This window comes from Melanostigma gelatinosum (assembly GCF_949748355.1).
Source record: "Melanostigma gelatinosum genome assembly, chromosome: 6".
NCBI classification, from domain to species: Eukaryota; Metazoa; Chordata; class Actinopteri; order Perciformes; family Zoarcidae; genus Melanostigma; species Melanostigma gelatinosum.
The window spans coordinates 21,567,184-21,591,937 of record NC_136639.1 but is presented as its reverse complement, the minus strand read 5'-3'; the positions used below and the strand labels follow the sequence as shown (position 1 = coordinate 21,591,937).

Genomic DNA, 24,754 nt, shown 5'->3' with positions numbered 1-24,754 from the left:
GGACACTAAATACAAGCTTCAGTCATATATATGTCTCCTGAAGACATGTTGGACACAAAAAAATATCTTTTGATTTTATTACTTCTATCGAACTCCTGGAAACTGTAAAACGATTCAAGGGCAGCAGCACGAGCCGGGCCAGTTTCATTCATTCACTCATACCTTTCATATCTCGCTCGTGCCGCAACAGTGCTGGTTTTTGGGGTTTTGTTTTTTAGGATGGCAATGATGGTCTGCCTGCTACGCGGTCAGCTCAAGCCGGTTTTGTTCTAAGCCGGAGCAGGAGTAGCCGCCTTGTTATCCTCCAATGCAAACACTTTGCTTTCATCCGTGTGCACCGTTTTCCATGAATATGTGTATTCTGTGCATTAACGTAACGATGGCCTGCCTCGGTCGGCGCTAGCTGCTCTTGGCCTGTCTCGAACGATTCCGTCGTGACGCCCTTTCCGGTCATTACGCTGTAATTTTCTTCGGCGATCGCCAACCAAACGTAAATAATATTAATTCATACATATCAAATAATCTATATGTCAAATTTCATGAATATATATGGACGTTTATATGTCTAAATACTATAGGAAAGTGACTTTGATGAGAGAAAGCAGAAAGAACGCTCGGGCGACGCTAAAACAGCTCAAACGGAAATTAAGGAGCTTTTATTGCATCATTTGGAGTTGTTGAAGCGTGATATCTTATTGTGAAGGACAGAACTACGGTCCCGGATGTGTTGACAGCATTGATGGTCATTTTTGCGACCCTGGAACAAGCGAATATCCCCGAAAAACCAGCAGCAGCCAGTGTTTACAACGAGGATAGAAGTCCCCACGGATTAGGCCAATAGCAGTGCACGGCTAATTCACCGGTGTTAGCATCGTTTTAACGACTCTGGTAAAGGCAAAGCTAACTGTAATAATTACAACAATATTTCGTTTGAAAGGTACGAAGTTTAACTTCAGTTTAACACCATTAAATCAACTGAAAACATTACACGATCATTTTTATCAACATTGTAAGTGAATTGTATTGAAACATTAGCTAAAAACTGTCCGGTTTGGGGTACAACTCCGTTATATCTCTCCAGCGCCTCCCCTCACACATACTATGAATCACCTCCTCGTAGCTCGTGCCGAATCCCAGGTTTCTGCTGCATAATTCGTAAAACTAAATATTAGAGCTCTGCAAAACAAACCTACGGATTCAATTTGAGGGCAACTCACTGGCTGCAGTGCAAAGCGGGAAAAACACGGATCTTTGTTTGAGGACAGGAAACTTTCCTCTGAATATTTGATGAACGATACACTCTGTCGTGAGGACAGATTTATGTTTGCATGCACGATATCATCACAAAATAAGACCTGAATCAAGGTTGAATGAGGTGATTTTGCACAGAGAATACTCAATTGAGAGAAGTTAGTACTCAGATGAGATGTTGGGTTGTCACGCTGACGAAAATAATGAATTATAGATCGAGCCTGCATCGCCCCGCCCAACCTTTCTCTCTCTTTGTCTGTCAAAATGTGATGAGCTAAGAAACTGAAGAAGCAGCTTTGGGTGTGAAACTGTAGCCCTCTCTGGGGGTTTCAGGCATTTTGTTGAATTTGCATCTTAACAACCTTTCTGAGTAATTGAAAAAGTGGTGTCAGAGCCCAGAGTCTTGATCTCTGATATGGTAATTACCTCCCATTTATGCAGGGAGACTTTCAGGGAGTCCCGAGATCCAGAGGCAGCAGCTGTCTTTGAGGGAAAAGCCATAATGGCCTGCATATGTCTCCCTCTCTCTTCTCGGGAGCTATCGGATGGCATTTGCCTGGGCATTTTCATCCGCGGTTGATATCTCTGATTATAAGATCCAGTAAAGTTGTCTAATCTTCTAACAGCAGCAGAGGGGAAGGAGGCAGGGATGAAATAAAAACGATGGAGGGATGGGGGTATGGGCGGAAGGAGAGGGGTAGACCTTTCATGTGGTTTCCCCCCACACACACACACTAAAATGGGTTCCAGAAGCGGGCGGGCTGCGCACGCACAGCGCTTAAGTCTGAGCTTTTGATGACATGTTACTGGTTTGGTGTGGTGTGCGCTGGAAGATGCATATGAGAATTGTTGATCAGCGACAAACCCACACACAGAGTCAGTACCATGTAATCCTTTGTTTAAAAAAAAAAGAAAAAGCTAGTAAAAGTGGGAACATGAGTCGAAAATAGAACAAGAACTTTAATCAAACAATGTGAAAGTGTGACTGACGCAAAACCGTGTAAATCAACACTTAGCCATACATTCTTTTAGCGCTGCCAACAATTAACTGCGACAAAGCCTTTGATACGAGAGTCTTTTCTGAAGACGCCACCCAACACTTCCACTCTCAAGTCTGTACTCTCCAACACAAACGAGTGTTTGATCCTCGCAGATACACCGAGAAACATGGCGGCTGACGCGCGTCAGATTGTTTTCGTAACCGTGACGGCTTTCATCAGTCGACTCGGCGCCACCTTTCATCTGCAACTGTGGACAAAAAAACGTCAAAACAAATAGCTCAGGGGGGTCTACTTGGAGAAATGGAGATCTGACGGACAAGTTTTGTCGGCTTGGGGAATGTAAACATCTTATTCGATAAGGGTGTGGATACTGTCTGCGCGTTCATGTTGGCAAGCAAGCGACTCTTTACAAAGATTTCACAAACGATTGCCTTTAAATGGCAGGAGCCATAATGGTGTTATATCACGTCAACAGCTGAGTTAAAAAGAGAAAGAAATATTCCCTCCTGCAACATCTGAAAATCAGCACTTTTCAATAGCATGTGTGTGTGCGCTTGAGCTGCCACGCCCTTCATACGAGGCAACACTTTTTCTCGGTAATCACTTGATTAGCTCAAGTCATTTGTCAATTATATTGCTCTCTTTGAGAGCCGGGGGCCAGTCACTAATCACGGTCAAATGGAGAGAGGGAGAAACGGTTGGCGGCGAGGAGAGAATGAGAACGCGCTAAATGGTCCGTGATACGGTCGCGGCTCCCACTCCCTGATTTATCCTCTTTATGTCTTTAAGATAAACTATTGGTACCAGCTTCATCAGCTGCTTGTGAGCGCGTAAAATGCCTGAATCTAGACTGAATATTGGCGAGGGCAGATAGGCTAAAAGCCTCGTTAAAAAAAACCGGATGAAATTAAGCTTTTACTTCTTGCATCCGTCTGATTGGCGCTGAAGGTTTCCCAGCCTTTAATGTCCTGTGCAATGTCACTGTCACAGCGATGGTGCTAATTACATACGGGACATTATCCCTTGGTATACATGTGAGCCTCCCTCTAAGTCCCAATCAATACAGAGTTTGTTAAAGAGCCACTAATGTCCATGGCTGCGTGCTTTGCGGACACTAACGACTCTCGCTCTGGATCCAACTACGACAGCTGAAGACACCCGGCAGACGCTGCGATCAATACTTTCTCATAGTGGCTGAGACGCTTTTGCTCGCTGTCTGTCTCACCATCTGTCTTACTGCCCTGCTCTTTTTTTTCTTCTCTCATGCCTATATTTCGCTCTCCCTTCACCTCTGTCGTCTAACTTTCTTGTCTCTTCCCCCTCCGCCACCGAAGATGCAATCTCCCTCGTCTCGTTTACCCCCAAACACTTTCCAATCCCTTCTATCTCAGCTATCTGTGCCTCTCGACCGTTCCCGTGCTCTCTCAATTATTCACTCCGTCCATCTCAGTCTCGTTCTCTCTCTTTCTTCCACCCATCTTCGCCCCCTCCCTCCCCTGTCTCTCTCGCTGTCTTTCTGTCTCTCTCTCTCTCTCTCCCCATCTCTCCGCCCGGCCAACAGCTTCATTGTCCTTGGGTCGGGGTGAACAATGTCCCACATGGGGCCCCAGTGCAGTCCCAGCCGAGAAAGCAGGGAGCACCAGAGAACACCCATAACTCAATGTTTCAACGGGGCTGCGGGATAAAGGGAAGCCTCACACATGGCTGACTATGTGGGTCAGCCTTGGATCATTTGAAGAAGAGGAGGCCAGCAACTGGCACCAGAATCCCCCACTGAGAGAGTGTATATGTGTGTGTGTGTGTGTGTGTGTGTGTGTGTGTGTGTGTGTGTGTGTGTGTGTGTGTGTGTGTGTGTGTGTGTGTGTGTGTGTGCGTGAATGAGTGTGTCGTGTCCCCTTCCAACCTAGTGGCCAAGCCCCCCCACCCCACTTTCCAGTTCATCCCAGCCAACTATTCTATGGGGAACCTGCTCCTCTCTGCTCTACGTGGCCGCACCCCGACGCCTTTGTGAGCGCCGGGTACAAAACAGGGGGCTCTTAGGGGCCACCAATTAGCCCTCCCCCATGGGGTGACATGGCCGATGAATAGAGGGACCCCCAAACCGTCCACGCATATAATCTCGAACTACCCTTTGGAGGCTGCGCTGTCATAGCCACACAGATTCAACCTTGTTGAGAGGTCTCCCTCTTGATTTACAGGCAAAAAAAGCGAGCATCCGGATGCCAGCGAGTCACTTCGTCAAGAGAATAGGATGAACTTGTTCCTCTCGCTGGTTGTGCATCATGGAAGGCATGCAACGGTGGCTTTGGGAGGGGAAAGGGAAAGGGGGGGGGGGGGGGGGGGTGAAGGGAAGGTGAATTTTTCTCATCAATCACTGCGTGACATAAACAACAATAGCAACTTGGAATCCATTACCCAAAACAAACAAAGTCATAGCAGGAGAGTCTGTAGCCAGAGGGACGGGCTATGTAAACTAAAGTGGTGACTGAGTAGGCGCAGGAGGGGGGCGAACCCTGCTTATCGGCGTCAGATTGGCTTTTTGAAGGGAAAAGAAGGGCCATCTGATATTCATTTCAGCATCAGCATTTACAGAAAAAAAGCTCATTTCTGTCCGCCTGTAGTTTAAGTAAACGCTTTCATGAGTCTAAATGATCCACAGTCGTTATGTCTGGACTCACACTCGGGAGGTTCCCGTGTGAATAACTTGCTCCTTTCAACGATTCTAACATTCAAACATCTCTTAAGTCTCCCCGACTCTTTGAAAAGCTGTTAGATTATTGACTTTTAACGAGGGAGATTAGGAGTGCAAGCTACCTGCAGACAGTCTGGCACTAACCTTCACTTCGCACACTAATTCGCACCCATACACTCACACACACACACACACACACACACACTGCAGGATGTAACGTGCTATTTCCTCCTCTCACCTCTTCTAGACCTGAACATCGGCACAGAGCTCAGAGAACATAAAGCGAGAGAAGAGTCAGAGAGAGCGAGAGAGAGAGAGAGAGAGAGAGAGGAAGATGAATGTGGGATATTTGTGGACCTGAGTGTTCTGCAGCAGTCCTTTCTCCTGCTGCTTCCCCCTTCCTCCTCGCCTCCAATGTCACTGAGCAGAGTCCCTGCAAGCCAGAACAGGTGAAGCATGCAAAATGACCTCATACCTGCTCAAATGAATATTAAAAGTTGCAGGAAGTAACCCACTGTGAGGCACTGGTTTGACGTTTGCAGAGAATTTTATGCACATTTTCAATTAGTGCATTCAAAAAAACATGCTGGAAATGCCGGAAATGTGATGAAATGTCATCTTCTGTAGTGGTTTAATGGCACCCGACTGGACAATGTGCACCGGCAGCTGTTTATCTCGATGCACCCAACTCCTTAATGTTCACATGGACTGCAGTAAATGGAAACACACAATGATTCGCGTTTTCGCTTGCAGATTTTTTGAAAGATTTGGTTCAAATGTTGCACTACATTTGGATGGATAACTGACAACAGTGTCAAATCTCTCCCAAAACGTATGAAGTAATCAGTCATTTTACATAGAAACCGCTTTGGAACCCGAGCTCTCTGAAGGGTTATCCACCACAGATAATGTGCGTAGTCACTCTTCAGTTAAATGATCCACTCCAGGAAGTTGTTGTATTCGATATAGCTGAACAGCAGTGACACAGTAAAACTGAAACAGAAAAATGTCTGCTCTCAAAAAGAGGCACACGTGCTCTTTGTTCATCATCATCAGCAGAACATCGGCCGGGCTATTGAATGCTCGGCTGGAGAGTCAGGCAGCGTTTAGTCTTTGTTTCAGTTCACATACCTGAGGAATACTTTTCTGTTCCCAAACACTGCACGGGGCAAAGGTCTCAGAGTCTATAATTCATGAGGTACAATTCATAGCATACCGAGTGCAGCAGGCACTGAGCAGAAACCTCTTTCACGAGGTTCAGGGTGGTGTCACGTTGGGGCTCATGATGCCACTGGAAGCATTTTCTACAGATTTTTCTGTCACACTGATGTTTTGTTTCCTCACAAAACAGCTGGTATGCCGTGTGAAGGTGAAAAGCTGCAGGGTAGCGATGCTTTGTGGGTTCTCACTGGGGGGGGGGGGGCTGCTAGGCAATAGATCAATGACTTCGTGTTCCCACTGAGAGATATAGGAAGTATAGGGCATGAGTATAGGAGTATAGGGACTTAAAATTGCTCCGGCGATTGCAGCTCCGCTTTAACCCAAATAATGGGGAGGCTGACCAAGGTCTGCAGAGGTCTGTACATTTTTGATGAGCTCGTGACCTCGGGGTAGAGCGGAGACAGAAGAGAGGTTTCGTAAAGAGGGGATGGAAGAATTGGACTTGTTCTGTCTTTGTCTGTGGCCTTGAGAGTCTTTTTCAAACTGTTGTTTTTAAGTCCCAGGGAAATGGAAGTTGGAGCAACTTTGGCTTCTGTTACCGTTTCAAATGTTTGATTACTCATCCTGCGCTCAGGGGCGTTTACAAAAAAAAATCAAATGTGCACGGAGCTTGTCCATATGCAGGGACACAGAGCCGGTTGAAAATCTGCTACCTTTTCCCTTTCATCTCTCACTCGTCTTCATCCTGATCTAACTACAGGTTAAGGAAGTGTGTGTGTGTGTGTGTGTGTGTCTGTGTGTGTCTGTGTGTGTGTGTGTGTGTGTGCGCGTGTGTGTGTGTGGAGCCAACAGTCCTCTGTAGTACCTCGGTATCGCACCAAGCTCTAAGCCCGGCAACTTTTTTTAGCGCTCCAATCAAATGCGATTTTTTTGGGGTTTTGGGTACCGGCAGATACTGAGTACCGATCCAATACCAGTGTTTAATAACATTCATGTTCCCCATAGGATATACCGACAATTAGGTCAAATATCGAATCCGTCCAATAGTGTCAAAGTAATGACATTCCTATCACCCTCAGCTAAACTGTATGTCGTGCCAATGTAGCCAATAACATGCTAACAGGCTGAACTAAGAGGATGACCACAGTAAACATTGTACTCCAGCTCCGTGATCCCATGTAGGTGGAGAAATCTTTTTCACAAAGACTTTTCAAAAATGTTTCCCACCGCTGAGCCACAATATCTTTGTGACTGTTATCTTAATGTAGCTGAATGAGAAAAGACAAGACTCGGCTTTTCCCTGACCCAGAAAATAAAAACAGCGGATCAGCATGCAATAAATAGGGAAAAGCATAAATGGAACCACAAATAAAAACGCAGTAGATAATTAGAAAGCTGATGATTCTGGACAAGTTGGCTCATTAGCAGAGGAGACTTCAGAGGAATCCATCTGTGCGCCCACCAATCAGACTCTTTCCTGTCGACTGAACAGATAAACAGATTCCAGTGTATGGCTGCCTCTGCCATAATGAAGCGTCCTCTCTTTTCTTTCTTTCCCCCCTCTCAGTTTTACCCACCGCTCCGTCCGTTTCTCCCCCCCCCTCTCCCCTCTCTCCCTCTTCCTCTGCCTCCACTTCTTTCTGCACCGACCCTCCTCCCCCTTCTTCACCCGCCTTTGCTCGTCTTTCTCAGGGTCAATTAAGCTACAGTAACTAAACAGCAGTGCACCCTGTCACATTCCATCCACTCCCCCCTCAATGAGTGACTACAACTTTCACTAAAACAAACGGGCTTTGAAGGAACCCGCCGCAGCAGCTATTACCATATGAACAACTCGCTCCTACCGCACAATGAACTACCTTGACAGACCTTCTCTGGCCTCGGGCCGTGCTCCGTGGAGCTGTGTTTTTAATGGGGTATAAAGAAGGGTCTGTGTGCAGGTTGCCTGCCCTGCTTTGCCTCCGCTGCTCCGGCCGGGTCCGCCTGGCTCTGCTTTTGCAGCGCTGCAATATTTACTTCATAGGGGTTCTACACCTAAGCACACACATGCTCTCAGCGGGGCGCGGGCATCAGCACAGAGGAAATACATGAAACTAAAACTTCAGACGTGCACACATACTCGCTCACATGTTCCCACAAAACACATGCACACGCTTTCATCTACAAGAGCACCATACTGTGCACTTAAGAGGCCATCCTCCACCACAGGCAGATCTATTTCTCTACATCTGTCTCCTCCACACGGAAGCACTTCATCTGTCAACAACTGGAATCTTTAATAAGGAGGAGAATAGGTACTTCTTTTTTTATCTTAACGTTGTTGCAGACATTTTCATACAAATGAATGTCCGCCGCTTTTGCTGATCACTACCCCACAATTGTGGGTCAGCTGCGCTCTGTGCATGAAAGCTTTTCCATTTGCTTTTCTAAAGACCCAATAGAAGTCGGATCTTTTCTTGAGAACATCCTCCGACTACAGGTTTGTTTGGAGTAAATAGAAAATAAACAGGACAGCAAAGACTGTTTATCGCCAAAGATGTCGCTGAATGATCCTGTCTTGAAAATATCTGCACAAGCATAAGGACAAACTGTAAATGTGCGTAATATTTCCCGTGGTGACACATCTGGAAGTGACACCCTGCAGAGAAATGGTTGATCCGCACTTCTCGCCACCTGATACTTTCTTTCCCTCAAAGGCTGCGAGAACGGGGCCCGCTGCATTCGAAAGAACGGAGGAATCGACTGAAAGCGAGACGGTGGAGGGAAATATCATGTGAGTTTGTTTGTCTTATCGATACATTTGATCTGTTTGGGGGAGGAAGTGTCGTTGAATGGCTCTTTGTGATCGACCACTTTGGCTTACATCCTCGGGCCTGCGGAGTGGGCGGGCAGAAACACAATCAGACAGGTTTGATTTAACACTCGACTCAGCACTCAACGGAATCGTGTTCTTCTCTTTTTGAACATGAAAAAACATCCGATCTATAGTACGTTTCCATACAGGAAACGCGCCCTGCAATCAGATCTACATCATCCCAGAGAGGTAGGAATGCCACATTCACCGCACTGCCAAAATCTGTAATTGAGGAAAGAGGCACGCTGTTGGAAGCCATGAGCTCAGTGTTCTTAGTTTGGCCCGCACTTTGGTGTTCAAATTCCCGAACATATTGTTGTTGAAAGAAATTAGAAACAACAGATGGCGTGACAAAGCGGTTATATTATGCAGCAGTATTGTGTCATACCTTGTTGCAGTGCTGCCGGCTGAGTTGGAGGGAGTGATGGTGCCAGAAAACAATCAGCCAAAAACAATCTCATGTTTGTGTTGAGTGTGTGAGGTTCACTTGTTTCGATTGATTTTTAGATACCACCGCTGCATGTGGGCGGGCGATGTAGATAACATGTCATGATATCATATGTAATAATATGATTGCATAATGCATGAATGGTACTGAGTCCACACTCGGGTTGCAAATAATGATTATTTCTTTACCAATTAATCTGCCAACTATTTGATTGACCAATCTTTCATTTTGTCACGTGAAAAGCGGCCACTATCATTTCCCTGAGCCCATAGACACTTATCTAAATTGCTTGGTTTATCAGACCAATAGTCCAACACCCAAATATATTCAGCTTATTATTATACAAGGTAAACACATCATATCCACATAATTAGAAGGCTAGAACCAGTTGTACTTGATCGAAATGTGTCAAAATATCTCCCAATCGTCTCAGTGCGGTCCGTACACGCGGCTGACCTGCTGCTTTCATCATTTAATTGTCTTCTCCGGCAGGCATCTGACGCCAGCAATACAAAGAAAGCCTGAGTCAGAGAATCCGGCTTCTCACGGAATCAGATCTTCATCTGACCACAGAGTCATCTGACTCCCAGCACATGTCCGAACCACCGACACTCGATACATGGAGCCCAGCCCAAAACCCTGATGGTAGATACCAGAGAGGGAGACATAGGCAGCCCAGCCCATAGCGCGTCTTGTGTGCCGCGGTGTGGCCCTGGATGCATATGTGTGACATTGAGAGGCTATATCTATGATATATGATTGCTTGTGTGTACATGCCTGCATGCCTGAGTGTGTGAGCACATGTGTACCTCTGAACGTCCGTGTGAGTGCACATCATCTAGAATTCCCAGCTCGCCGCCACAATGTCATAAAAAGCTTGTTATCTCTCACACGTATTTGTTCAGCAACCCCCCCCCCCTCCCCGTCAGAGGTGGATAAAGTTCCATCATCCGCCAGGTGGATGATACACACTATTTGTCCTCTCGCACAAATGGCTGCAATACTGCAATACAGGTGCGCTCCTCTCTCTGTCCATTTGAGAGATAGCTATCAGTTAAAAGGGTAACCAAAGCCTCCTCGCTTCTTGTCGGGCCTCCCCCCTGCCCTCCGCACTGGGCTCCCTTTTTACGCCCCGCTGTGGATAACGGCTACTTTTAGCTTTGTTTACTCAACTCAAGGCATATGGCAGGCCTACTGTAACCAGCAAGCTGTTCCCCGTGACTGACCCTTTCCCACAGTATTTGTTTTGTTAATGCGCTCTTATGACCACATCACATGATGACCATGTTGACGCTCATTTGAGCCACGGGCTGAACCCATGATAGGAGCGGGTTCGGTCTGAAAGAGGATGGAAGTTGTTCATCCGTGAGAGGACCACAGGTCACGTACGGGCAGGTGCAGTCTTAATGCTCCTATTGATTACAATCCCGCCATCAGCCGCTGCACCCTCCTTAGATGAAACACAATGCTATCCCGGGGAATGAATAACTATTGCTAATGGCAATAAAAATCTCCCGAGAATCGGCTCCCGTTCTAGCCACCAAAATCGATATCTCCCCCCAACCACAATCTTTATTTAATCTCAATACAGTGGCACAAAGAATTACGGATAAAAAGCGGATGAGGAATTGCTCTGTCAGAACAGAATGGGAGACTTCGCTCCTTTTGTGTTATCCTAAAACGACCACTCCCCTTCAAAGTCTGCACACAACCAACAGCATGTTAACCGATTCCAAATGTTTCAGCCATGCTTAAACAATCTACTCTTTTGCTCTCCAGTAAAGTGCTTTCGATGAAAGAAATAGGGCCACTCTTCCGCCGTTGTGTCAGACTGACTCCAATCATTCGCAGAGGATTTCCAAATAACAATCAATTAATTAAATGCATCTCCCCCGTGCTCACTCGTTCCTATTCAGTTGCTGCTGTAGTCACAACCCAGCCGGTATTTACTCGAGCAATTAGCCCAGTGTTACAAGCATGGAAATCACCGTGATGAAGGAGTCACTATCCGACTGCCTCCAGGGTGGGACGGGCAATGAGAGCGCTCAAATAGACAGTCACGCCTTATTATGCGAGTGGTGGAGGTAAGAGTGAGCACCGCCTCCCTGAGGTAATCGAGGCCGTGTAGGCCGCTCGCATGCAGACAACCACCCTGAACAGGACTGAGACGCTGGTGTGTGGAGTGGGAATGAAACTAGTTGGAACCCCGCAGTTTTCCTGCCCTGTGTGCAATCAGCACATCGCACGGCCCACGATGAAAAATTAACTATTCAAATGGTAAAAAGTGGGGAAGTATGAGTGTGATAGGTGAGTGAAAAATTCCAATAACCTGCTTGTTCGTGATGCTACCAGATATATGGTACAACGTTATGGTCAATACGTGCTACCAGCACATAAAACCACGGGGGCCATATAAGAGGCGGAATCCCGGCTACGTACTAAATTCTTCCACGGGACGTATTTCAAACTTGTCATTTAATTGCTCAGCTGTCACGGCTTTATTGGCTGCAGGTCCTGCTTTATGGAGCTCACGTGTTTACGCTGGTGCACGCTTGTGTCTATGTGCGTGTGAGGGCATGCAGGTGTGCGCAACAGCTGCGCGGACCTGTGTGTGTGTGTGTGTGTGTGTGTCATCGGTAATTTACACAAATGATTTAATTATGTGTAAATGCACACTCATTCCTCACCGCGTTGTAATGACTGCAAATGTCTCCGTCTGTGCTATCTGTGAGTGTTCATTGATCAAAGTCTGGGTCAACCACAGTTAGACAGCCTGACTAACACAAGAGCACACATACACAAGTGCAAACACACACTGAAGTCCTTGACCTGTTAATGTGTGATACAAATGACTGCTGCACTGGCGCCATGTACCATCTTATCAGCTGGCTGCATGAGAAAGTGTTTGTTCTGGACGGAGTCTGCAACAGTCAGCCGGAGGGGATTCAGTTGACCCCCGAATCACAAGACCGAACGGAGACGCAGATCCACCACACGAGGGGGAAGTTCAGGTACCGACCGAATGACAACAGCGGGCCTGAGCCACAGCGTCGACTCCAAACTCCCAGTCGTATCTAGGTCAGAGCTGCACCTCCGAAGACTCCCACCTCCTCGCCTCGCTGTCTGATTTCTTTGTTGTCATGCGAGGTGATGTAACCTACTGTAACTTTGCAGTGTAAACTCGAGACGGAGACCAGGTAGCGGGGCTGTGGAAAGGAGACTACAACACTACTCTCTCTAACAACCGAGCTATTGAGGAAGAACAAAAAAATGATGCTCATAGACAGAGTGTGGTTTTCAAACCCACAATGTGGCCCAATTAACCCTTAAATACAGGTTTAAAAGCAGCTGAAGGATGGTTGAGGGCTCTACAATGATCTGATGTGAACAGAAAATCAAAAACAGAGGACAAAACATCACTTAGATAAAGAAAATTAGCTGCGCAAATTTGTAAAGAGCCATTCCTTGTTAGCGAGACACAGCTACGCCACGTAAATGATTCACCGACAGTGGGTCTAGATAGCCCAATGTTCCTATCTAGTTACCAGGCCAGCATTACTAGACTAGCTAGCATTACTAGAACTCATGCACCCAGCGTTAGCTCACATGTGCTCTGATGCAAACACGCAGAAGGAGAGAAAACAACAGGGAGGAGGAGAGAAGAGGGGATGACTAATGAATTGCATGTTGTCTGTTTTTCCTACCGGATCCTACCTGACAGCATCAGGTTAAAGCCTCTATGCAAACAGGATTCGAACACACACGCAGTCTAATAAACTCTTCCAAAAACAGGACTAATTCTCTTTGATGGTGTCTGACCAATTTTGACTCATCAAACTCTCTTCAGAGGAGCCGGGCACTTCGCCATGCCTCCTCACTCCGATTCCAAAACCCAATTAAATAATCACGGGTTAAATCGCTGTACGATAGCACAATCAATAAACGGAGGATTTGTTGGTTATTTGGACGAAATGAAACAGATCCCCACAACCAACAAATACAGAGAAATGGATGAGACGGCCGCGGAATAATTGAGGACAGGAGTGGATCAAAAGACACGCCACTTCAGCATGCAGCTGCTGCGCCTCCAAATCATACTCAAGAGACCAGAATAGGCCTCATCCCAGAATTCTCAGTCAGACGAATGCAAATAAGACTCCAAAACATGCACATAGCCCCAAATACCTTCAGGAACCCAGGAGCAATCGCCTCTTGAATAATCCAGTCAGGACACAAATCAAAACCTTATAGAAGAGTTATAGAAAAGCAGAGAGGCTTTTTTAACAAATAACACAAAATAAAAGAAAAGACAAAAAATGCCCCCGTGAGACTGTGATGAATGAATCAAGACAAGCATGCTGTGAACATTATCAGAGTGGGAAGATGAATGAATACATTATCATGCGAGGCACTACTGCTTCACAGCTTGCCTGTCTTCCTTCCTGTCAACCCGCTTGCCTGATTACCTGCCCGCGTACGGCACAGAGGCAAGGCAAGTGTATTTGTATAGCACATTTCAACAACAAGGTAATTCAAAGTGCTTCACATAAAACCATTAAAAGCATCAAAACATAAGGCAAAAGAAAAGGAGATTTAAAAACAATTAAGAACATTAAACAGTGTAAGAAATAAAATGCAGTAGTAAAATGCAGAAATTGATGAATATATTAATTGAACGTGGTTCAATTAAAGGCAGCAGCAAACAGAAAAGGTCTTCAATCTTGATTTAAATGAGCTGAGGGTCTCAGCAGACCTGCAGCTTTCTGGGACTTTGTTCCAGATATGTGGAGCAGAAAAACTGAACGCTGCTTCTCCATGTTTAGTTCTGACTCTGGGAACAGAAAGTAGACCGGTCCCAGACGACCTGAGGGGTCGGGATGGTTCATAAGGTAGCAGCAGATCAGAGATGTGTTTTGGCGCTAAACCATTCAGTGCTTTGTAAACCAACAGCAGGATTTTAAAGTCAATTCTTTGTTGGACAGGAAGCCAGTGCAAAGACCTCAGAACTGGAGTGATGTGATCCACCCTCCTGGTCTTAGTGAGGACTCGAGCTGCAGCGTTCTGAATCAGCTGCAGCTTTCTGACGGACTTTTTACAGAGACCTGTAAACACACCGTTACAGTCGTCCAGTCTGCTGAAGATAAATGAAGAGCACCTTTTGTCCGGATTTAAGGGGCGAGGTTAAATAATATTTATTTTCGTGAGAATTCATTTTTGAAAAGGACAAGTGTTGAGTTCCTATGCCTCAAAAACCTCACTGCCTGCCTCCGCTGCTAAGCGTCTAGCCTCTTCCCAACCTCTGGCAGGCTGCTGTCCTCTCCACCTGTCTGCTTAAATATCCCTGTTACCTCTGTGAGTCGGTGCTTTCCTCTTTCCCCCATGACCCCTGACCCCTGAGTATCTGCTTCTACCGGAGGACTGTCTGTCTGTTTTTTCCAGCCTGTCTTTTTCCTAAAAATGTCTCCTCAAGATGACGTTCATGTACGATTACAGTAAGTTGCATCAACGCACTCTTTGGATTACTTTTCTATGAAGAGGAAATGTTCATTCTGAACATATTTGCAAAACGGATCCATATCATATCTTGGCAATGAAAAAGCATGTTGAAAGGAATTTGGGTAAATACACTTGTTCGCTGTCTTGCCAGGAGGTCGATGAGGATATCTATAGGCTACCACCCTAATGTCTGTGTGGTCTCCTAAAATCCACCAAAACATAGTTTATTAAATGTTCTCCAGTTCTTATATAACTGATGCCATTGCAGCATCTACACTAACCCCTTTAGGAGCCGTCATTGGTCGCCTCTTTGTGTCCTCTTGCACACACCTAAGCCACGGCAGTTGCTGCTAGTAGCTCCTCACAGGACGTTGATTGGTCCGTGCTCTGGCTTGCCGGACACAGACGCCTTCCTTGAAGCCTGACCAGATGGATTTTCGTGTGATATGTCATCTCGCGATTCTCGCGTGATCTTGTGACATCGCAAGAATCCAGCTTCCGTGCAAGGTCCCAAGCCTCCTGGGGCTTATTAGAAAAGATCATATTTTTCTTCGGCACATGAGCCTGTCAGCCTGTCAGCTAACCTGACAGGCTCTGTCAGAAAGAGCCGAAACCTTCATAGCAACAGCCTTGACAATGACTCATTGATTGATTGACACATGTTGTTTTTATGTTTTTAAATTAGGTTAGGTAATAATAAGTGGGAGAGAACAGAAAAAAATGTCCATGTTAACGCTGAAAGCAGGTATATTATTATTATCATTCTAGTTATTGTGGTGAAAACTGGGACAATTTCGGTAGTGACTGTTGAAAACCTGGACATTGTAGCGTTTTACAGATATTTGTCAGGACTCGGCGTGACACCAGGACAAAACTAGGACTTCTGGTCACCGTATGTGTGGTAGATATGAAACTATAGCCAACAGCCGGTTAGGATTGATACAGCTAGTATGGCTTTGTGCAAAAGTAACAAAATCCACCTCACACTTCCAAAGGCTGGTTGTTTAACTTGAAACAAAAACTGAGGTGTAAAAATGACACCTTGTGGTTTTATGAGGTGTTCTGTAAAGGACAGAGTAACTTCCTCCAGGAAGTTACTCCTGCCAGCAAAAAAAACAAAAGCCCTGTAAAACCACAAGATGCCTTTTTACATGATTTTGGGGTTTTATACAGATTAAGCACATTTCTTTTACCTTTAGACAGAGCCAGGCTAGCTGTATCAGTTGTGCGAAGCTAAGCTAACCAACTGCTAGCTATAAGTTGTACTATCCCTTGTTTTGTTTCGGCAGTTCAAAAGACATGGTTAAGCGTTGACGTCTCCACTAAACAAAAACCACAGGGTTTCCTGGGTTTTGCATGTCCAACCATTCCCCGTGACCTCATCCTTGTGGCTCCTGTAAGGGTGTCCCACTTCCTGGATTGTAAAATCATTCCCACTAAAAATAATTTCAGACCGCAGTTACACTTCCTCCTATTTGGCAAAACAAATTAGAAACACTGAAACGTTTTCCATCAACAATAGGGTCACCCTCCTACCTGTCTACCTGCCTTCTAGTCTCCGTCGGGCTCCTTTCCTCCCAGTGTCGGCTCAGGCTGCGGTCACACCATACATCTAATCAGTCCGGCGGACCCGGCTGTACCCAGCAGTCACCCTGTGCTGACTGTGTTTGTGTGTGTGATGTGAGTGGGCCTTTGTGAGGCCTCCACTCAGCAGAGTGATGATAAGTACTCCCAGCCCAGCGCTCCGCATGAGCTGATGGACAGACAGGCCAAGAACACTGGGGGCCTTGTGGCTGGCCATGTGTGTGCGTGTGTGTGTGTCTTGTGGTGAAAAGAGGGAAAGGGCTAGACAGTGATGGGGAGTGTGTGTGTGTGTGTGTGTGTGAGCCTGAGTGCGTTTCTTTTTCCCTTTTTTAGTTTTTTCATCAGCCACCAGGCCATGCCAGATGGCTGCAATTTGTTCATTAGCTATGTAATAAATGTACACACACACACAGAGGTAATATTGTTCTGAGTTCTGCCTGATTGGATTCTGAAATAGAGGACCCTCGGGGGATTCACTTGTAGTCTGCCAGCCACTGTGACCAGGAGAGGACTAATTTCCAAACAACGTTTGAGACCAACTCTGAGGAGAAGCTTGTGTTTTTCTATTTGCTGTAAGGATCACTGTGAATATAAACTAAAATAACGTTGGTTGTGTAAGGTTTCGGATATTAGCGACCAATATCCGAAACCTAGATTGTTTTGATTGCTGGATGTGAAAGTCTGTCCTTAATTTCGTCTCGTGTTTGTGTGCCAGAATGACTACAGGTCATTGTGGAGATTTACCAGTCACCTGGAAAGAATTAATATTCACCCAGGGCCAATTACACGCAATCTATCATCATCATCAGTGTGTCAGATGAGCTCGGGATGCTTGTTACAAATTACCTGGTGTCTAGGATATCCGTCAATGCTTGTTTGAGCTTAGCTCATCCCTGCCAGCTTTAGGGCGGGCTACTAAATGTTTGCATCACGAGATCCCCGCCGACAGATCATTTGAACTGAATTTTTTTTTGCTGTGGAGGATATCCAGAAACAAGGGTCATAGACTAAATTTGTTTGGCTAGCGCGTGGAAACCAGCAGTTGGTCTGTGGAAGAAGAAGAAGAAGAAGAAGAAGAAGAAGAAGAAGAAGAAGAAGAAGAAGCAGCTGCTTGTATCCACATTCAGTGAAGCTTATAGCCTCTGGGAGAGTATGACTGCTGCTCTGACATGAGCATACAGATCACCTTACACACTGGCTTTTCCTCTGCTTTGATGACTGATGCACACACTCACACACACATAGCCATGCACACATGCTTCCACAGATACTCAGGAGCATAGCACACACACACACACCTTACCCCCCCCACCTGGATTAATTCACCTGCTGCACCTGAGAATGCGACCCCTATGATGTCACCTGCATTCCCGTCACTTCAAAGGCACAAAAGCACCCCAGTGCCACCGGCACGCGAAAAAAAAAGAAAAGAAGCAAACGCACCCTATCACTTCCTCCTTTGTCCTCTGTGTCCCCTCATGGTCGTTCCCCCTGCAGAAAGTCCATACACGGTGAAGGCAGAATTACACAGTGTACTCTACAATCAGGTACTCTTGGGTTTCTGCCCATTGGCACTCGCTGTGCACCACTGCTACAATGACAAGCTTTCTTTAATCCTCTGACATGAAAGGAACTGCTCCGGCGCGTGAATATGCGTGCATTTACATGTGCCTTTTCTGTGTGTGTGTGTGTGTATGTGTGTGTGTATGAGTGAGTTTATACCTAATTGTGTGCACACACGTTTGAGGGAAAGCAGTCTGTGTGTCCTGAGAATTCCATGATTACGGCGCTGCCGGTTGCCTGCTCTTTCGAAAGCTCCCGTTGGTGATGCTCACAAGCGGGGTGCGATGTGATGAGACAGGGCGATAGCACAACCGCCGCATTAGTGCATTGTTAGCCATTAAGAGACCCAAATGAGATTATGAGGTCATATGGGAGGCACAAAGCCTACAGCCAAAACAACAAGCCCCTTCTCTGAAAGGAGCAGCGTGTGTTCAGTATTCCCCTCTGCACAGAGGGGGGGGGGGAAGAGAGAGAAAGATAACAGGAACGGGAATGGAAGAAAGACGGGCAGATAAACAGAGAGACCTGGCTTGACAGAAAGAGGCATTCCCTGCCTTGGAAATTTCCATAATGGTTTATTTCAACAGTAATCCATCATTGAATATCACATGAATTCAGCATGGTTTGCCATCAACACATCCAACTGAGCATGAAACCGGAGGCCCTGGCCCATCTTCCATCTCGGCTCAGTGGAGGCCTCTCCCATTGTAAAGCAAGGTGAAGTAACAGCGGCGTAACACACTGAAGATGCACCGGCCCCAACGAGCGCGTCCGTTCACAAGATGATGCCCACTGTGAAAATGTGCTTCCGCTCTCTTAGGGGAAGGACAGCGCGGCTGAATGGGAGTTTATTAAACGTGTGGGTGAACGCGAGGACTGAAGAATATGCCCGCACGGGCGGAGACAGAGGGTTTGCTTCCGAGATAAAAATGGAATCCATTTTGGTTCTTGAAGCGCACTCATCCACGGCGTGAGGACCTGCTCGCTGCGTTAGCCTGCCGTTGCTCTTTCGATCACTTCCCCTCTTTCCCTCCTCTGCCCTGTTTCAATTGTTCTGCTTTTCCCCTTGCTACTGTTTGTCACACCTCTTTCCTTTCCTTTCCCTTGCCTCCTCTCTCCTCTTCCTCCTCTTCCTCTCACTTCTCCTCTCTCCAGGCAGCCAGGCACCCCAACACTGTCTCAGGTCCTGAAACTATGGCAACGGAATGAGAGAGCAAGCGCTCTCTATGATTAATAGATGAGAGATGCGGTGCCAATCGCTGGGGCCCGGGGAGGAGGGACAGATGCACTCGAACAACGCCGCGCAAACACGCTTGCATAGTCGCGGAGAGAGTGCACAAACGTAGTACACACATTCAAACACCCCCCACCACCGCCAGCATTAGCCACCCGCCGTGCTTTGTGGTACAGTTACATATATGCAGAAAAATGGGGAAAAGGCCTGACATAGACACGAGGTGTTGGCAGAGTTGGGGCTAAAAGAGCATAAGAAGGAGCAGAGCTTGTGTGACAACGCTCCTTCTTATGGGCGTCCAACATGCAAACTAACCACAGAAATAACTGCGCCCTCAACGGGCGGATGCGGCCTTAATGAGTAAAGAGACGAGTAAACAGACTGTGACTCGCAGCTGGCCGCTCTCTCCTGTAAAAGCTTCGACAGCAGGACGGCAGCCAGGACATCATATTTCTAATGCCCGTGTGCCACGACTGACATCATCCGATCTGTACGGCACAAGACTCGGCTCTTTTCAAGGCCGGACGTTCATCCATCTCCCAGGCAATCGCACATAGAGTCCTGCCACTTTCGGATTATCCCCCGCAAATGCTTTTCCTCCCCACTCCATTTGAGTAATGACAGGCGAGCCAACGCAGCTGTGACAAAGGTATTACTGCGTGTTACTGTCGCATGTACTGGGTATTTAAAAATGTAAATTAAAAAAGAAATCCATGATGAGAAACCTGATGTTATGAGAGGATTTTGAATGTTGCCTGTTGGTTGTTGTTTTTTTTTAGCAGGTTTTTGCCCAAACCTCGACAACCTTCTTCTAGACGGGCTGGCTGTCACTTTCTGATTCACTTCATTTCTAACAACAAAGCTGTGCCAAGGACCAACAGCCAAAAACCACCAACAGACACTCCCGCCAATTCAACCGCTGACTGGCGGCGCCCGGCCCCCCAAAAAAAAATAAGTCTTTCGCCTGGTTACCTCATGGCCTCCGGCTTTCTTGGCATAGACAACACGCTCAATCAATTATGCTAATGCGTATGAGGAGTGTTAATTCAAATGGGTGCACTGTAGAGTCATTTATAGGGAGCCGGAAGGGGTTAATGCTAAGTGTGGGGGGTGAAGCAGCCAGTTAGAACAACACAGTGAAACTTAGAAAAGTGGAACGCCGTGCATCCATATGTGTGGGTGAGTAGAAGACAGAGAGAACATCCAGAAACACTCTGAAGCAACTGATCAGCGAGTGATTACGTTTGCAATGAGCCATGCTGTGAGTGAATGGAGAACCCCGGACCAAACTGCGCAGTGAGATATATTGGGCCTCTCCGGCACTGTGAATAGCATTTATCACCACCTATAAACAGGGGCGATATGTTCAAACTTAACTGGAGAGGATGGCGGCTGGTGAACAAAATAAGCTGCCGGCTCACATGCACAAACAAAGCAGATAGGGATCTGTCTGCTGTCTCCTCGGTAGGCCCGTATGATATCATTAAGGTAGTATTCTGAGATCAAACAAGAGGCATTTATCAAATAATGAGTTCAACTTCAGATGGTCGGTGGAGAAAATCATAGCCAAATCCGAGAGGGAGACGGAGCAGCAAAAGGTTAAGTCAAATGTTTATACGGAGAGGGGGGTTGCGTAATTTCGTACAGCACGTTGGATTATCTCCACTGTTTCTTTTTTTTTCAACCTCCTGAATCACAACCAACTCCCACTGAATGTGAAAAAAAAGAGAGAGAGCCAACTTCAGCACAGCTATAATCAGCAACTGCGCCACGTAACATCTGTGATGGGCAGCTCCGTTAGAATGCGAGCGTATTTGATTATGCTGACCCCCCATCACCAAAAAAAAGATGAAATGTGCTAAAACAAATACACACACTCATGATTATCCCTTTTCTTTCCCTTTTTTATTGTTCCTCGACTAGAGCTCGTTTGCCATTTAATCAATGAGGCTGTGCTATTGGTGCGGCTGCAATTATAGAAAAGATGTGGAAATCAGGAAAATGGGTTAAGCATCTATAAATCACATCCAGATGAGTGAGAGGGGGTTTGATGCTTTCTCACACTCTAATTGTTAATAAAACACACACACACACACCAGCCCACACACCTAGGCCATGCATCAATAAAACATGCTTTTTTTATAAAATATGCATAAATACACACACGATTGAATGCTGGGTATTGACACTGTCTGAATGAGGACCTGTGGTTAACAGCAGCTGACCGCTCTCATTGTTTATAACAGAGGGCCAATTCATTTATCAATTATTCAAACCTACTGTACTCCTGCTGCATCTGTCCTTAACTGGCAAACAGTCTCTCCATCTCTCTCTCTCTCCCTCTCTATCTCTCTCACACACACACATGCGGTGTGACAAATCCACATCAGTCACACACTATGCCAACCCCATCGCTATTGTTAGGGGATCGGCGGATCAAATGCTCCACGGAGCATTGCTCGAAATACAAGCACCAACAGTGGTGGCTCTGCTCTATTCTGCCTCTCCAGGAGGAGAGCAGGCGGGCTGCTGTGACAAAGGTAATCACACTGTAATTCATGTATCAGGACCGCAACATGTCAACGTACATAGTGAGTTTATAGCAGGATTAGCACTCGGGTTTGTGGCGCTGCAGCCTTTTATGAAACAGTGTGGTGGGGTTTGCAGCCTGTGCAACATCTTCAAAACATTGCCTCCAGGACATTTGAATGCCTTGAGGCTGATGTTGTAGGATGAGCCGAGGTAAAATGTTCAAACATTCTGCTATTTCACGTTTAAGATCTGAGTGTAATACCCAGCACAGCATGCAGCGATGCTGACTGCAAAAAAAGAAAAAACACATGAGGTCACAGATGAAAAAAAATATGCAACACGCAGGAGCACCAAATATTTCCAGTGATATCAGGGGGAAAAAACATATGAAACACAACGCCCTTCCCTCTCAGAGCAGGCATGAAATCTTTTATTTTTTTTCAAAGGCTAGTATCGGAATCATGTTTCCAAAACACGATGTGCTGCCACTGAAAATCAGCTGCCAAGAGATGCATTTTGCTGTGTCCTTTCAATACTCCTACCATCACCCTTGCACACTTGATAATCTATAACCTACATTTACTGAATCCTTTTTCCCCCCAGCTTTTCCCAGTGGGGAGGTTCTTTCATGAGAGGAGAGGAGAGGAGAGAGGAGAGGAGAGGAGAGGAGAGGAGAGGAGAGGAGAGGAGAGGAGAGGAGAGGAGAGGAGAGGAGAGGAGAGGAGAGGAGAGGAGAGGAGAGGAGAGGAGAGGAGAAACCCACTGGGAGTGACATGGGTGTTGGCAGTCAGGCCGGAGGTGGTTTGTGAGGCCTCTATCTCCTCTCCCAGCTTGTTAAAGAAATAATGTGCAGCAGCACTTCATTTAATGGCAAATCCACTTCTAAGACCGGTGCAGTTTGGCCTCCTGGCCGGACTTACAAACATCTGATTGATCTTTTTGCACCAGAGTAATAGTGGCCACTCCGCCTCCTGGTAGCTCCAAATCCCTGAACACCCAAGACAGTGTGTGTGTGTGTGTGTGTGTGTGTGCGCGCGCGCGTGTGCGTGTGTGTGTGCGTGCGTGCGTGTGCGTGCGCGTGTGTGTGCGTGTAAGAAACAGAGAGAGAAAAAGTCTCATCCTGCCGAACAACTCACATAAGTACAATACAATTCATTTAAAAAACAATTCAGCATGTAAAATTACAAATGATTCCACATCAAATCTCAGATTAGCTTTTATGGAGAGCACAAAAACAGAAAGACAAATTGTAAACACCGGCTGCATCATTAGTGTACGTGTGAATTGCTGCTCTAATTCAGAATTTCCAATCATGTGAAAATAAATGGCAAATGAAAATCCCACCATGCACTGTGTAACAATGGAGCAAGCGCTTCGGCTCTTCGGCGTTTTCATAACAATCCTCTCAATACTGCAATTATTCATATTTATTTTCTCGTCTTCAACTGGTAGTTTCGTGGCTGTATATTTTATTGCACATTTAGAATCTACGATGTTGAGGGGGGGGGGGGGAGCACCGAGGACCAGATCGGTCCGAGTCCCGCAAGTTCACGAGCACATTTCTCATATCGCCGTAGATGTAGGCTACCTGCTATCGGGAATGATACTGATATTGTTTTTGCTTGTGTTTGGACTCGACAATATCCGCAATAAGGTCCTCTGGGACTGACACTTCTTTATTCCACATGGGTAAACAGCATTAGAGGGATTACGCACCAAATTGCGGTCTGTTTACATCGGCGGAATGGGTTTATCTTGTACGAAAGCATCGCAGTTATCATGTGGATTGGATAACAGGCACTTTCTGTTTTCTGACAACTTTTAAAAAATGCGATAATAAACACGCGAAATCACCCTAAATTAATAAAGTAGCCCTGGGAAAGGTGCACTTGTCTCCCGGCAGCCTGGCTGCACAGACTACAAGCCTCCCGTGGTGCTGCGAGAAAGGCGCAGGCTATAAAGCGCACCTAAAGTTTAGAAATAACAAAGAAAACCTTACCTTCAGCTCATGAATGGATATGCCCTGGAGTAGTTTCACGGCTCGGTCTGTTAGTAATCCATGAGGTAGGGCTCTCAAAAGCAGTTCAGACGGGGCTCGTTTTGGAACAACAACGCGAGCGCTACTTTTTCTCATGCGCTTCTTTTTGTTACATGCCGCGCTCGAATCGCACCTCTTCAAATCGGAATATCCATCGGAAATCCACACTAGAGAGAAAGAAAAAGAACCGGAAAAAAACGACGTTTCGGCTTTTAAACTCCTCTCTGGTGGACTGAACGAACCAGGGGTCCCAGAACTAGCTACGGATCGGAATGCACTCCCTTCCACAAAAGCCGACGCTCATCCTATTTGGAGATGAAGCTTCTTACCACAGACTGGAGCGGAGCGCTGCGATCCCAGCTGTCACCCACCCGCTACACACACACACACACACACACACACACACACACACACACACACACACTCACACATACATAGGGAGGAGCTACGTCCTTGGAACGGGAGGTATTGTGTTATTGGGTGCCAGTTATGGACAACTGTATATCTATTTTTACGCAGCGGCATTTTACAAGAATGCGCGTTGGAGAAGGAGAAAGCCTGGGAGCTATTTATAGTTGAGACATGGGATTTACAAAAAAGAATAAGGTTGAAGGTTAGTTGGAAATATAAATAAGATTAACTGGCGTTTTGTAGTCATGCGGGCTGGTCTGCTGGCTCTGTGCCATATGCGAGCTGTCAATGGTGATTTTGGAAGAAACAATAAAAATGCAGGTCGTTTCTTCCTTTTATATTGTGCACAGCCGATGCGAATAGGAATGTGATCAGGTTTAAAGCCTCCCTTGTCTATTCTCTCTAGTCTCTGGACTGCCCCTTCTTCCCTGGTGGTCCCTTCCTGGTCCCAGGCTGACGCGCGCGCACGCGCACACACGCAGAAACACG

The 24,754-nt window shown here is 46.4% G+C and overlaps 1 protein-coding gene across 2 annotated transcripts in view; it reads right to left on the bottom strand.

Annotated features, from left to right (window-relative positions):
* The window catches only part of sema6a (sema domain, transmembrane domain (TM), and cytoplasmic domain, (semaphorin) 6A), a 102,452-nt gene extending 78,310 nt beyond the window's left edge, over positions 1-24,142 (bottom strand). For both annotated transcript variants that reach the window (XM_079270044.1, XM_079270045.1), the window contains exon 1: positions 23,816-24,142. The gene's annotated coding sequence lies outside the window, so the exon portion shown is untranslated. The remainder of the gene's footprint in view (positions 1-23,815) is intronic.
* Positions 24,143-24,754: the final 612 nt, after the last annotated feature.